The sequence below is a fragment of the Acomys minous genome, assembly GCF_964271855.1.
Source record: "Acomys minous genome assembly, chromosome: 3".
Lineage (NCBI taxonomy): Eukaryota > Metazoa > Chordata > Mammalia > Rodentia > Muridae > Acomys > Acomys minous.
Genome location: NC_140485.1, coordinates 52,925,259 through 52,937,620, shown reverse-complemented (window position 1 = coordinate 52,937,620; position 12,362 = coordinate 52,925,259). Strand labels below are relative to the sequence as shown.

Below are 12,362 nucleotides of genomic sequence, written 5' to 3'. Positions count from 1 at the left end.
GGGAGTCCTCACTCACACCTCCAGAGCTCATGCTTTCCCTGCTGAGCCCAGAGGGTTGGAGTGTGTGTGTGTGTGTGTGTGTGTGTGTGTGTGTGTGTGTGTGTGTGTGTTTAAATCTAGGCAATCACCCCCCTTTTTAATGTCAGAACCATTACTTGTGTCCCCTCAACTCTATACCAGCAACACCCAAGTCCAGGCTGAGCTTATTCAATCTGAACACTGACAGAGACCACAGAGGTCCAAGTCCCCAGCTGATCCTTTGCCCTTCAAGCAGCCTTAGCAAGCTCCCTCACCCCAGCTCAGGGCCGCCTGGCCTAACTCCCACTGTCATCACACTTACCAGCCTCTGGCTTTATGAAGGTGGGCTCTTCCTGCCATTAATGCTTTTCCTCATTTAACCCACCTGGAAACCAAGGGCGAGAAAGTGCTACAGGCAGGCTGGGTGTGATGGCGCACACCTTTAATCCCAGCATTCTGGAGGCAGAGGCAGGTGGTTCTCTGTGAGGTAGAGGCCAGCCTGGTCTACATAGTAAATTCCAGGATGGCCAGGGCTTTGTAGAAAGACCCAGTCTCAAACAAACAAACAGGCTAACACTGGAAGTCCCAGTGTCTGGCTAAGAATTCCTACAACGTACACAGAGCTGGAGAATAAGGCACCGTGTTTTACTGTCTCCTGGCAAAAAACAGGTCTGAGGCTCTACTCTGCCTGTAATGGTACAGCAGAGAAACTGCTCTCCAGATCCTTTGGAGAGACTAGAGTAGAACTCATTCTCCTTGCCCTGGAGAGGGGGGTGGGGGGTGGGAGGCGTCTGTGTGTGCACACACGTGCACAGAGAGGCCGAAGGTCAGAGAGGTAGACTGTGTACATGACAGAGCATGATTTGAAGCCTAGACACCCACTCAATTGCTATCTAACTTTAAAGACACCAATCCTCTTCAAATGAGTCCACTCAAGTTTCTCTGCCCTCCATAAATAGTGATGCCTCATCCATCCCCCCGCAGCAGCACACTAATAATCCATCTCCTGAGACAGAGTGAGGGAGATGGTTTTCTCCCTATGGATGTGCGTCTGCTAACAGTGGTCACTACCAGCAGGGTGAGCATGTATGTACTGCATGCTGACTAGGCATTACGTGAAGGTCCTCGTATGTATGTATGTGGGAACACAAGCTTTCTCCACTTGTTTCACTGTGGATGGACCTCTATTGACTATGCACTTCTAGCCTTGCCCCAACCCCCACCCTGCCTCACTCCCTGCCCCAGATCCAAGGGTAGTTTATCTGATGGGCTCCTCTGGCAGACACACCAGGCTTGCTAGGCCAGGCTCTACCTGGTGTAGAGCCAGGGTGTCTGCAGAAAGCCGCCATCCTGATGTTGTCTGCTCTTGTCACCTGGTCCTGCAGCCAGGCAGGCCAGTGCCATCTGTGTCCAAACAAGCGACTCTACTGGTTCCATAATAGGCAGTGTGCAAGCCCCATGCCCAGTTCTAAAGCCAGTCCTGCAGCAGGCTTTCACGTCTGTTAAGCTGATTTAGCCTACACTTACCCTGGTATAAACTTTATTACCTCACCTTCACAGGTGAGCATGTTGAGGTTCAGAGAGGCAAGTAAGCTGTCCTTGTGACAAGCTCTGTGAACAGCACCTAGCTCTCGGGTAGGTCACACCTATGCTACCTGTGACACTCTCACTCATATCTGGTTTTGGTTGCCCAAGCAGGCTGTGTCCCGGCACTCCCAGGGAGTTGCCTGGGCTCTGACAAGCTAATATGTACTTCAAACTAACACTCTACCCTGATTCTGAAAACACATTTGCCTTCAAATATGTCCTTTATAACTTCATTGTGTGAGTGTGTTCCTTTTTAAATTAAATATCAAAATAATTTGGGCTTCTGGCATGAGCCTTAGAAAAATAAAGAAACTTTAAAAGGCAGTAAGTATCTCTAATCTGCACATTTGTATATGGTAATGTGCATATATATTTACTTGGGATGTTTATTTAGTTATTTATTATGTGTATGAGTATCTTGCCTATATGTATGTTAATGCACTGCTTGCATGTCTGGTACCCATGGATGCCAGAAGAGGACGTCAGACTCCCTTGGAACTGGAGTTATAGATAGGAGCAAGCCACCATGTGGGTGCTGGGAACTCAACCTGAGTCCTCTGAAAGAGCATCAAGTGCTTGTAACTCCTGAGCCAGATCTCCAGTCCCTGACTCATGTTTTAATTCTTGTCACATTTCCTTCCTTCCCTCCTTCCTTGCTTCCTTCCTTCCTTCCTTCAGAGTGTGTGTGTGTGTGTGTGTGTGTGTGTGTGTGTGTGTGTGTGTGTGTGTGCGCGCGCGCGCACGCGCAAGCATGTGTGGCATGCATGTGGAGGTCAAAGGACAACTTCTGGGAATTGGTTCTTTCTTTCCACCTTGTAGTTTCTGGGGCTTGGATGGGGTCATCAAGCTTGGAGGTGAGGACCCTTGCAGGCATATTTAAACAGCTGTTTATCTGTCCTGGGGCCTTGGTGAGGAGCCACAGAGAGCACGCCCTGCAGAGCTTCCTGGCAGCAGCTGGGAGCTCACAATCCCACCACCACCACCTTCCTCCTGGGCCAGCTTCATGCCAGTTAAGGCCAGCACCCAGAAGTTGTCTCCCTGGGAAAAGCCCTGTTCCGCCCACAGTGGCCTCACATGTGCCTGTGTGGCCAAAGTCACACATAGCAGCTTCAGGGTGACAGCCACAGCTCTGTAGTCAGGGAAGGGCGGAAACTTGTCTGGGGTTTCACGATGGTCTCACGGACAAACTGGAGTATGAACCCAATTGCTTGGTCTTGAGGTTCAAGGCAACCTCGAGGCTCGAGGCTCCCAGGGACTAAAAGCCTATTTCCCGTCAACAACAATGGCCAGAAGCAGCACATCTGTAGACAGCACCTATAGGTGCCCAGCACTGTCCAAAATCCTTCACAAACCTTAGCTCCTATGTCACTGCCAAGCAGCACAGCTGTCCCTTGGTGCCTGTGAAGGACACCAAGCGGGGACAGTAGTGTGCTGCTGAGATAACCTGGGTACAGCTGGTATGCTTTAACCCACTGCTAGTTGTCACACTGTAACTAATGGCAGCTCCACAGAGCCTGCCCACATGACAGTTGCTCCCCAAACACACAGGGTCTATAAGCTCACTGACTCTGAAGATGTGAAACTCCTACCTGTGGGATGGTTAGTCCTGGCTGCCAGTACGACAGGATGTAGATCACCTGTAAGTCCAGCCTCTGGGCATGCCTGAGGGGAATTATCTAGGCTAGGTTAATTGAGAAGGGAAGATGCACCCTGAGCAGGCAGCACCAATCTATGGCTTGGGGCGTCAGACTACAGGAAAAGGAGAAAGCTGGCTGAACACAAGCAATTCTTGTCTGTTTCCCGACTCAAAATGTCATGTGCCTGGCTGCCTTAAGCTCCTGCCCTCACAGTGTCCAGCAGACTGTATCCCTTCAAACTAGGAGCCAAAATACATAAGTTGCTGCTTATCCAGTATTCTGTTGTAGCAATGAGAACATAATGAATGCACTGTGGAAAAGGAGCGCCAACTCTGTGGCTGTCCCCCTCACAGATAGCGACACTGGCACTAGGGGATGCAGATGCTTGCCCAGTGTTACATTCAGATGGCAAGCAGCAGCAGTTGCAAGCATCCTGGGGATGTTTGATCCCATAGTCTCTGACCTCGCCTAGGATCCCTGCACTCCTGTCGGGGCCCCTGGGAAGCGTCAGTTGCCTGAAGTAAGAAAATCAGCCAGAGGTTCTCTCCCTGCGCCCCCACCCCCACCCCCAGGTTCCAAGAGTTCCACAGCCAAGCTAGGATCCGACAGGCCCAAATATCCAGCCTCCAGCCCTCTGTGCAGTGTCTCATCAGCCCTAGATCACAGGCCCAGACCTCTGAGATGCTCTATGTAGGACTCCTAGCTTAACAAGGAGAGCTGGGCTCGTCCAAAAGGCACAGTAGATGCAGGGAGAGGAAGGGGCAGGGAGCTTTTCCCAAACTGCCCAGGTGATCTGTGGATGATGCTTAGCCTGTGCATCCTGGAGAGCATCTCCTCCCTCCCCTCTCCCCGGCCTGAGCCCCATACAGTAGCTCTGTCTGCTTCCAGCTGTTGTCAGCAAAGTGCCTTTGGCCAAGTAAAGGCTCAACTAAGGGCTACAGAGGTCCTTCGCTAGGCTGAGACTGGAGGAAGTTGCTGTTCCCTGTTCTGTAGAGTAAAGGCCAGGCTTCACAGGGAAAGCAAAAGCTCTGTCTGAAACCATGAGAGTTCAGGTAGCCTAGCTCCTTCCTGGTGCAGGGTTTAGGCCCTGTTTCCTGAAGGTGTGGTCTTTCAAAAGAGGCACACCCCCCCCCTCAAATGACGCTTTATTCAATCAGCCATCATTTCTTGAATGTCCACTGTGGATACATAGATGGCCAGGGTAGTCCCTCCCAGGAGGCCTCTGTATGCCACAAACCATCAGGACCAAAGGGAAGTCAAGTCATAGGGGTCCCAGGTAGAAGAGTTTCACAACACCTAACACTTAGAAAGGACTGCTGTCTTGGGGCAACCCATGAATGCATATTGGAAAGGCACAGAAGGCACACTGAGGAATGTCCCTGGCAGAGCTGGAACGAACCAGCTAGATACAGACCCTCACCACCGTTCCCAGCCATTCGGCATCTGCCCTGTGCCAGGTATAAACTGCTCTTTCCCATGCAAGTGTTTGTGGTGTCCTCACACCATCCCACGAGATCATAAACCACCATTATTGTCATCTTTCTGACTCAGAGACTGTTACAGAGCTAGGAAATAAAGCTCTAGGGTATAGTGCTGGGTCACAGGCCACACGATGTGCTTGAGTTCTTTCAGGCAGAATGGAGTACTCAGACTGTTCTGGGTTTGGGGTGTGCATGTGAAGAAGAGACTGGTTAGCAGCAGAGCCAGGAAGGGGCAGCCAGAGAGGAGAGGGAACTTATCTACGTTTCCACAGTGGGCAAACACAAGAGCTGGACTTGGTTGCAAGACCAGAATGCAGCTCTCCGATCCTCTCAGCTGCTTCTACGTGTCTGCTCTGTGTGTCTCAGCTACTAACAGGAAACGCTCCATGGTGCAGGGGGAATCCCTTGAGTGAGTCAGGAGCAAGTCAACTGGACAGACCCCAGCTGGACCGTGCAGGACACTGCTTTGTGGGATTGACTCCTCCCAGAAAGACAGCATCAGCAGCCCAGGGGAGGGGAAGAACTGATCTAGACCATTGGGCCCTGTTTACCTCTGGGCTTCCCCTTCAGGCTTCTCAGGCCCAGGCTGGCCCTTTCCTGCTGAGATTAAACAGGTCACCTCCCCCAACCCCATCCTGTCCCAGGGAAGGGTCCAGGCCAAGCAGTCTGGGTTCTGCCCAACTTTCCCACCAGCTGCCTCTTGTAGAACCAAGTCCTGGCTGCTTGATGCTACAGATTATATCATGGCTGTGACCCAGCTTCCCACAGGGCAGAGGAAGTGGGAATAATGGTTTATAGCAGAGGTCTAGGCTAAGCTTTCAACGCAGGAGAGCCCGCAGACCTCAGACACCTTAAATCCAAAGTAATGCTCAGGACCTAGGCTGGTGGAGCATGTGCCAGTGTCTTGAGAAACACCCCCCAACACACACACTGCCATGTATGAGTATCAGACCCCGTTTGGTCCTCAAGGGAAACAGTTGGGTCCCTGAGGTGGAGAGAGCTGTCAACCAGTGGGAACTCCCTCTTCTAAAATAAGGGGCTGTCCCAACATGTCAAACTTCAGAGTAGCCCAAATAGCTGACCTCTCACTCCTGCCTTCTCCGGGCTGAACAGGGAAGCCTGGGTACTTTTCCCACCCATCCTGATCACATACCCACTGCTAGTTGGCACAGGCTCCTTGGCACAGCTCAGACTTCAGCCTTGCACGAGTGCACACAGGGCTTTCCTGGGAGGCACCTTCCTATCACTCCATTGCACACATCCTCCCATAGTCATCCACGACCCACTTAAGTGTAGTCACCTTCATGAGCGCTGACTGTGCCCACGGGTAGGGCATAGCTGAATTCTTCCCCTGGCACCACTCTTGTCTGTCTGTCTTTCCTAGCCTGTGGTCTCCTTCCACACAAAATCCCCTAGACGTGTTAGGTCCTCTACCTCGGCATATCTAGCACACACAGGGTCGATGCTTTGTTATCACTGCCCTGCCCTAAAGCCTTTAATGGTTCTCGCTTTCTAAGACGCAAGCCCAAGCTCTCTTCCTTAGCATTCAAAGCCCTTCTGAAGTTCACCTTTCTACCTTATAAACCCTGATGAAGTTCACTCTACCCACCTTTCTACCTTACACACCCTGAGAGCACAGCTTCAGCTACAGCAGCAACTCTCAACCGGTGTGTAGGTCACAACCCCTCTGGAAGCCAAACAACCCTTTCACAGGGGTTGCCTAAGCCCATCAGAAACCCAAGATATTTACACTATGACTAACAGTAAAGCTACAGTGATAAAATAGCGATGGAAACAATTTTATGGTTGGAGGGTCACCACAACACGAAGAACCATATTAAAGGGTCACAGCATTAGGAAGGTTGAGAATCACTGAGCTAGACCAGCCATTCCCCTAAGAGCTCGCTCAACAGAACAAGCCAAAGGGTAAGGGCCCGGTGTTGTGTTGTTGCTTGACGTTCATGTCACGGGATGGGAGTGGTTGTGGAAAGAGTCCCATGCACACCAGGCATGGCTGGTAGTAAACATCTCCTCTACCGAGCCTGCCGCCTCCTTACTATAGCAAATTCTCTTGTAATGCCATTGAAATGCTGACACCCATGGAGTAGGGAGTATGTGGGCCCAAGCTTAATCAGGACTGGGGAGTCCAGGAAGAAAGCCCTGCCCAAGTCTCACTCTCCATCCCGGCTACCCGAGTCTCCTCACAGGTTCTGACCCCGGCAACACACATACAGTCTCCTCCACATGGCCCCGCCTTCATCCAGGCTTTCCAGGGCACTTTCCAGCTAACTCCACAGTAAGGGCTCATCTCCCAGCAAAATGCAAGGACCTTCCTTCCAAAAGTAGCCCCTCCCATGCCTTCTGTGCCCAGCCCTGCTCACACAGATCCTGTGCCCACCCTGCCCCAAACTGAGCCTGTAGTGAAACAGCCCTTTCCAGTCACTAGAGCCTCACAGACTGCCAGGACTTGCCCTGAACTGACCCAGGCTGTGAGAAAGCCTCTCCAGGAGGGGAACAGGACGGGGGGGGGGGGGGGGGGGGAGATGAGGGCAATGCCACCACGTAAGGAGGCGTTTTCAGCTCTGTCCCTCTGTCTTGTATTCAGTATGAACTCATTAAGCTGTTTTGCTTTGTTTTGAATTTGATACCCATTAGACCCCAGCAATGTTATGAACTCAGGAACTCGTTAGTCCAGGTAGCAGACTTTCTGACCCACAAAAGAGCAAGATGACGTTGGTGGCTGGTGTCAGTTTTGGACTCTTATGAGGTCAGGGGTGGGATAGCCACAGCTACCCACCAGCCCTCCAAACCAAGCCAAAGCCCAAAAACAGGTTTATTTCCCAGAAGGAAGGAAGGCAGCACACTGCCTGCCCATTGGTATCACAGGGGCTTCTAAGTGAGGCTTCTGGACACCCCCTAAGTGAGGCTTCTGGACACCCCCTAAGTGAGGCTTCTGGACAGCCCGTGTTTTGTCATACATGGCACACAGTTTCATTTTAGTTCTTGCCACTACTGTTAGACCATTGCCCCCCAAGATACAGATTTGGAAACTAAAGTTTGGAGGGGAAGTGCAATCCAATTAGATTGAGTCCCAAAGCCTAAATCCTTGACACAGCCAGGACCCAGGCCACCCACACCACCATGGAGAAGCCTAATCCTCGGCACTGCGGGGAGCTCTAGGATTTAGAAGGGTTTTCCTTTCTTCTCCCTATTCACCCCAAGAGAATTGCTCCTTCTGCTACCCCATTCACCCCAAGAGAGTTCCTCCTTCTGCTATTCCTCTAGGGGCCTCTTCCACCAGCTCGCCTGGAAAAATCTGGCTAGGTTTCCACTGCACGTCCAACGCACTGGAGCGCTCAGAAGGTGAAAAAAGAAGAGAATGGAAACTGCCCTGCTTTTGGGGTCTCTTCCTGGGAACTCAATAACCCTGGGCGACTTAGAGCAAGCGGTTTCTCTCGGTGGCATTTTGCAGGAGAAGCTGAGGTCTAGCTATGCAATCTGAATTCGGGTGGCCTCCCGCACAGCAGTGCCAGTCACCTGCTAGAACTCACCTGCCTCCGGTGTTTTGGTGAGTAAGAGCACCCCAGGAGTACGAAGTTCATCTCAACCAACTTCCTCCTTCTGGAACCCAACGAGTTCAGGGGTGGGGGCAGGGACCGGCCCAGAGCCACAGGGGCTGGTGCGTGGCGCAGCCGGAACTAAGTTCGGTCTCAGAGACTAAGGATCCTTCTTAGCAACTAACTGCTCTGGCCTGGTACCTGTTGCCAAGAGGGCCCCGCGTAGAAGCTAAATTTGCTTCCGATTGTCCTGCCCCCTCCCCCGGGCCCTTCTTACCTGCTGCCTCGGTTCTGGCTAGGCGCTTTAAGTGCGGCGTCTTCGGCTGGTGCCCCAACCCGCTTCTGACTGCGCAGCTTGGCTCAGTCCCTCCACTGTTGCCCCGCCACCCCCTCCGGGAGTCAGTCCAAGAGCTCAACGGCCCTGTCAGGCTACGCCACGCCCCCTCGAGACCACGCCCTCAACACGCCCCCTACACTGCTCCTCTCTGGGACCAGAGGGAGGCAGCAACAGGTTCCGCCCATTACGGTCTTCTGCTCCAATCAAACGGCCACACCCCTTAGCACACCCCTGGGCCGCCCCTTTGCCAACCCTCTAGCTCCTCCTCCTGCCCTGGAGCCTGGCTCCTAGCAGGACCCGTCCCGACTCACTACAGCTTGGGCCCCCTCCACATTCTCCTGATACAGCCTCCCTCATCCTTCCCAGTTTCCTCCTAGACCAGTGACGGTCCACCTAAGCTTTCACATTCTCCGTGGCCTCCAAGTGCCCAGGCCACGCCCCTCCCCGGGGATTCTCTGCTCCGCCCAGATCCTGTTCCCCTTGGCAACTCGGCTCAGGGCATCAGCCCTGGGGCCCCTATGCTGGCATTCTAGGACGGGCGTATACTGGTGCAACCTGGGAATTGCGTGGGAGCGTTCGCGTTCCAAGACAAGGTCTTCATGTGGAGGCGGCCTGGACCCAAACACTTTCCGAAAATACTGACAGCTACCAGTGGTTGAACTTTTGCTCAGAGACAAGCTGAGAGAACAGGAGCTGTGAAAGCCTTGATCCTTGAGTTCCTACCACTCTTGGGCTACTTTCCTTGTGCCCATTTTACAGATGCACAACACAAGCTTTAGAAAGGTGAAGTAGTGGGCTAGAGTCTACCAGCGATGTAATCTGTGAACCATTCCAGCATCTCGGACAGACTTAAACGCTTGTCCTAACTTGCCTGGATTTCAGCCCTTGAAGTAGTGGCCCAAGACAGCCAGCTATGGTATAGCAGGCAGATGAGGGTGTGGCAAGAGAGGCTGCGGACCTGAGCCCTCCGTGGCTGGATTCTCTCTTGAGAAGGTGGGCTGCCAAAGATTTCCGATGTCTGCACACACACTTCCAGACTGTGGACCAGCCGCAGGCAGGTTACTAGGTTAATAAGCAGGGCCATTAACTGTGAGCTGACCAAGCTCTTTCAGCAACACGCATTATCTCACTGGCGTCTCCCAGCAAGCCTCTGTCAGGAGGATATGAATGAGTTTGCTTTGCAGGTGCCCAGCGGGCTGGGAGTTGGATACAAAGCAGCCCAGTGATTCTCAAAGCTCTGTCTTCACTCCAGAGGTTCCACCACTGCCTGGGAACTTGTGAGGGGCATGTTTGGGGTTTGAAGTATCCAAGAACAACTGAGTGAGAAACTGCAATGGTTTGTTTTCACAAGGGTTCCAGGTGACTCTGAGTCAGCCTTGAGGTTGAAAGCCACCATCGGGCATAGATGAAGGCATCAGGTCTCTCAGGACCTCAGTACACCTGGCAGCTGTGTAAGCCAGGGCAAAATACAATACTTAGAATAAGTCTTGAATTCTTTTTTTGGGGGGGGGCTGGGTGTGGTGGTGCACACCTTTAATCTTAGCACTTGGGAGGCAGAAGCAAGCGGATCGTTGTGAGTTCAAGGCCAGCCTGGTCTACAAAGCAAGTCCAGGACAGTCAAGGCTACACAGAAACCCTGTCTTGAAACAAAACAAGACAAAACAAAACAAACAAAAAAGAATAAGCCTTGAAGAAGAGACTAATAGCTGGATATGGTGGCTCCTCATTCCTATAATCCCAGCACTCAGGATGTAGAGTCTGGAGGATCAGGAATTTGAGGCTAGCCTTGGCTAAACAGCAGGTTTGAGGCTAACCTGGGCTGCATGAGGCCCTGTCTCCAAAAGAAAAAAAAAGATAATAACAAAAATGTATTGAGGGTGGCTATTAGAAATAGGATTTTATTTGCTTTTGGCTTTTGCTTTTTTGAGACAGAGTCTCATGTAGCCCAGGCTGCCCTCAAGTTCCTGCTCCTTCTCCTTCAACTTTCTACACTCAGAGATGAGAAAAGATGGTGTTCACCAAGAGTTCAGCCTAGTGAGTGGACTAAGCCAGGTATAAGCTGAAGTCGCTGCATGATGGGAGTAAAGGCAGAAAGATCAGGAATTCAAGGCCATTCTTAGCAACAGGATGGTCCCAGCCATCTCCAAAAATAGGTAATGAATTAGTGAAACACTTTATATACTAAATTTAGGAAACAGCCTAGAGAGATGGCTCATGGGTTAAGAGTGCTTGCTGCTTTTCCAGAGGACCAGGGTTTGGTACCAGGACCCAGGTTGGGAAGCTCACAACAGCATTTAATTCCAGCTTCTACAAGTTCAAAACCCTCTTCTGGGTTCTGAGGCCATCTCTGCACACGTGGCATACACACACACACACACACACACACACACACACACACACACCATAAATAAATAAAAATAACTTCAGAGAGCATACAGTCTTTTCCCAGAAGACAGCCACTTATCTATTCCATAAGATGTCAAGATTTCACCAAGTTCCTAGACACCATGGAAGCTACTGATGCACATAGTGAGAGAACCAGGGTGCTGTCCAACTTTTGCCAAGTCAACATAAAATACCCTTTGTTCTCACCCTGTTCTGAGTCCTCCTTGACCCTCAAGCTAGGATGTTTGTGATGGTGACTCACCAATGACTGTTGTGACTCAACTCACACATCGACTCACCCCAAATGGAACCCACAGAAGACCAAAGTATGGCTACCGCCCAAGCCCAATGTGGTGAACCAATGAGTTTTACTGGGGCTACTTACAGGGGCAGAAATGACTAAAAGTCAGCTGCATCACCAAAGCATGCCCCAGACACATCTCACCAAAGCTGGGAAACTGGAGCGCTCTGCCCAGCTGCAGACCGCTCAGCAGGTTGGAGAGCGTCCTTTCCGAGGGATTCAGTTGGTCTAAACCTCTTCCAGGCATCTCAGCTGGTTTCTGGGCTTGAGTCCTCTTTTGTAGTTTAGCTTGTCTTGACAGTCTTCTTTGCAGCTCTGTTGCCTACTCTGAAAGGGAGGTGCTTAGTGAATCTGGTCAGTTTCAGAGCCTTCCTGAAGCTATTTTGATTTGTTTACCTTCCTGCTTAACGAACTTTCCCTGCAGGATGGGATGTTTCTGTCTCTGTGGACAACATTACGAGGTTACAACACACTAACAAAAGACCTCAGCCCCTCCCTAACCCAGATAGTCCCTCCTCAGCTTACACTGCCCCTCCTACACAAACCCTGTTGGCACCACTTTCCTGTTCAGGCCACTCCAGATTGGAAATGGGGGCAGCTGTGGGAAGCAGGGAAGAAGGCACGCGGCCTCTGGAATTTTTGCTACACGTGATCCCTATCTTCTGCAATCCTGCTGAAGTTTTCCCCCATGGCACTCACAGCCTGAGGCCCTGGTCCTGTTGTACACAGGAATCCTAAGTTCAGAGTACAGTTGAGATGTGCATCCTTGGATCCTGAGCTGTTGACAAAGCTGACAACAGAAGGTTCTGCCTTCCTGATTGGCCATCATCTTCATAGCCATGAGCAAGAGCGCGCTCAAGTTTAGACTTCCTGGCTTCTGCGGCTCCATGCAGGAGTAAGAGCACGTGAGGAGGAGGTCCACGTGAGGAGGAGGTCCGCGTGACTTCACATCTGGGCCCAGCCACCTGCTTCTCTTCTTGTCCCCGTCTCCATCTAGTGTCACAACTGTACAGGACTCAGTCATGAGGACACACCAACCCAACTGTCCAAACTTGCTGC

The 12,362-nt window shown here is 51.6% G+C and overlaps 1 protein-coding gene across 3 annotated transcripts in view; it reads right to left on the bottom strand.

The window, feature by feature from the left end:
* Window positions 1-8,713, bottom strand: part of CD82 (CD82 molecule) — a 43,328-nt gene extending 34,615 nt beyond the window's left edge. The window contains exon 1 of one of the 3 annotated variants that reach the window (XM_084775614.1): window positions 8,558-8,713. The gene's annotated coding sequence lies outside the window, so the exon portion shown is untranslated. Of the gene's footprint in view, window positions 1-8,274; window positions 8,299-8,557 lie in introns of those variants that run through there. The other 2 variants (XM_084775616.1, XM_084775615.1) reach the window with 2 other exon arrangements.
* Window positions 8,714-12,362: the final 3,649 nt, after the last annotated feature.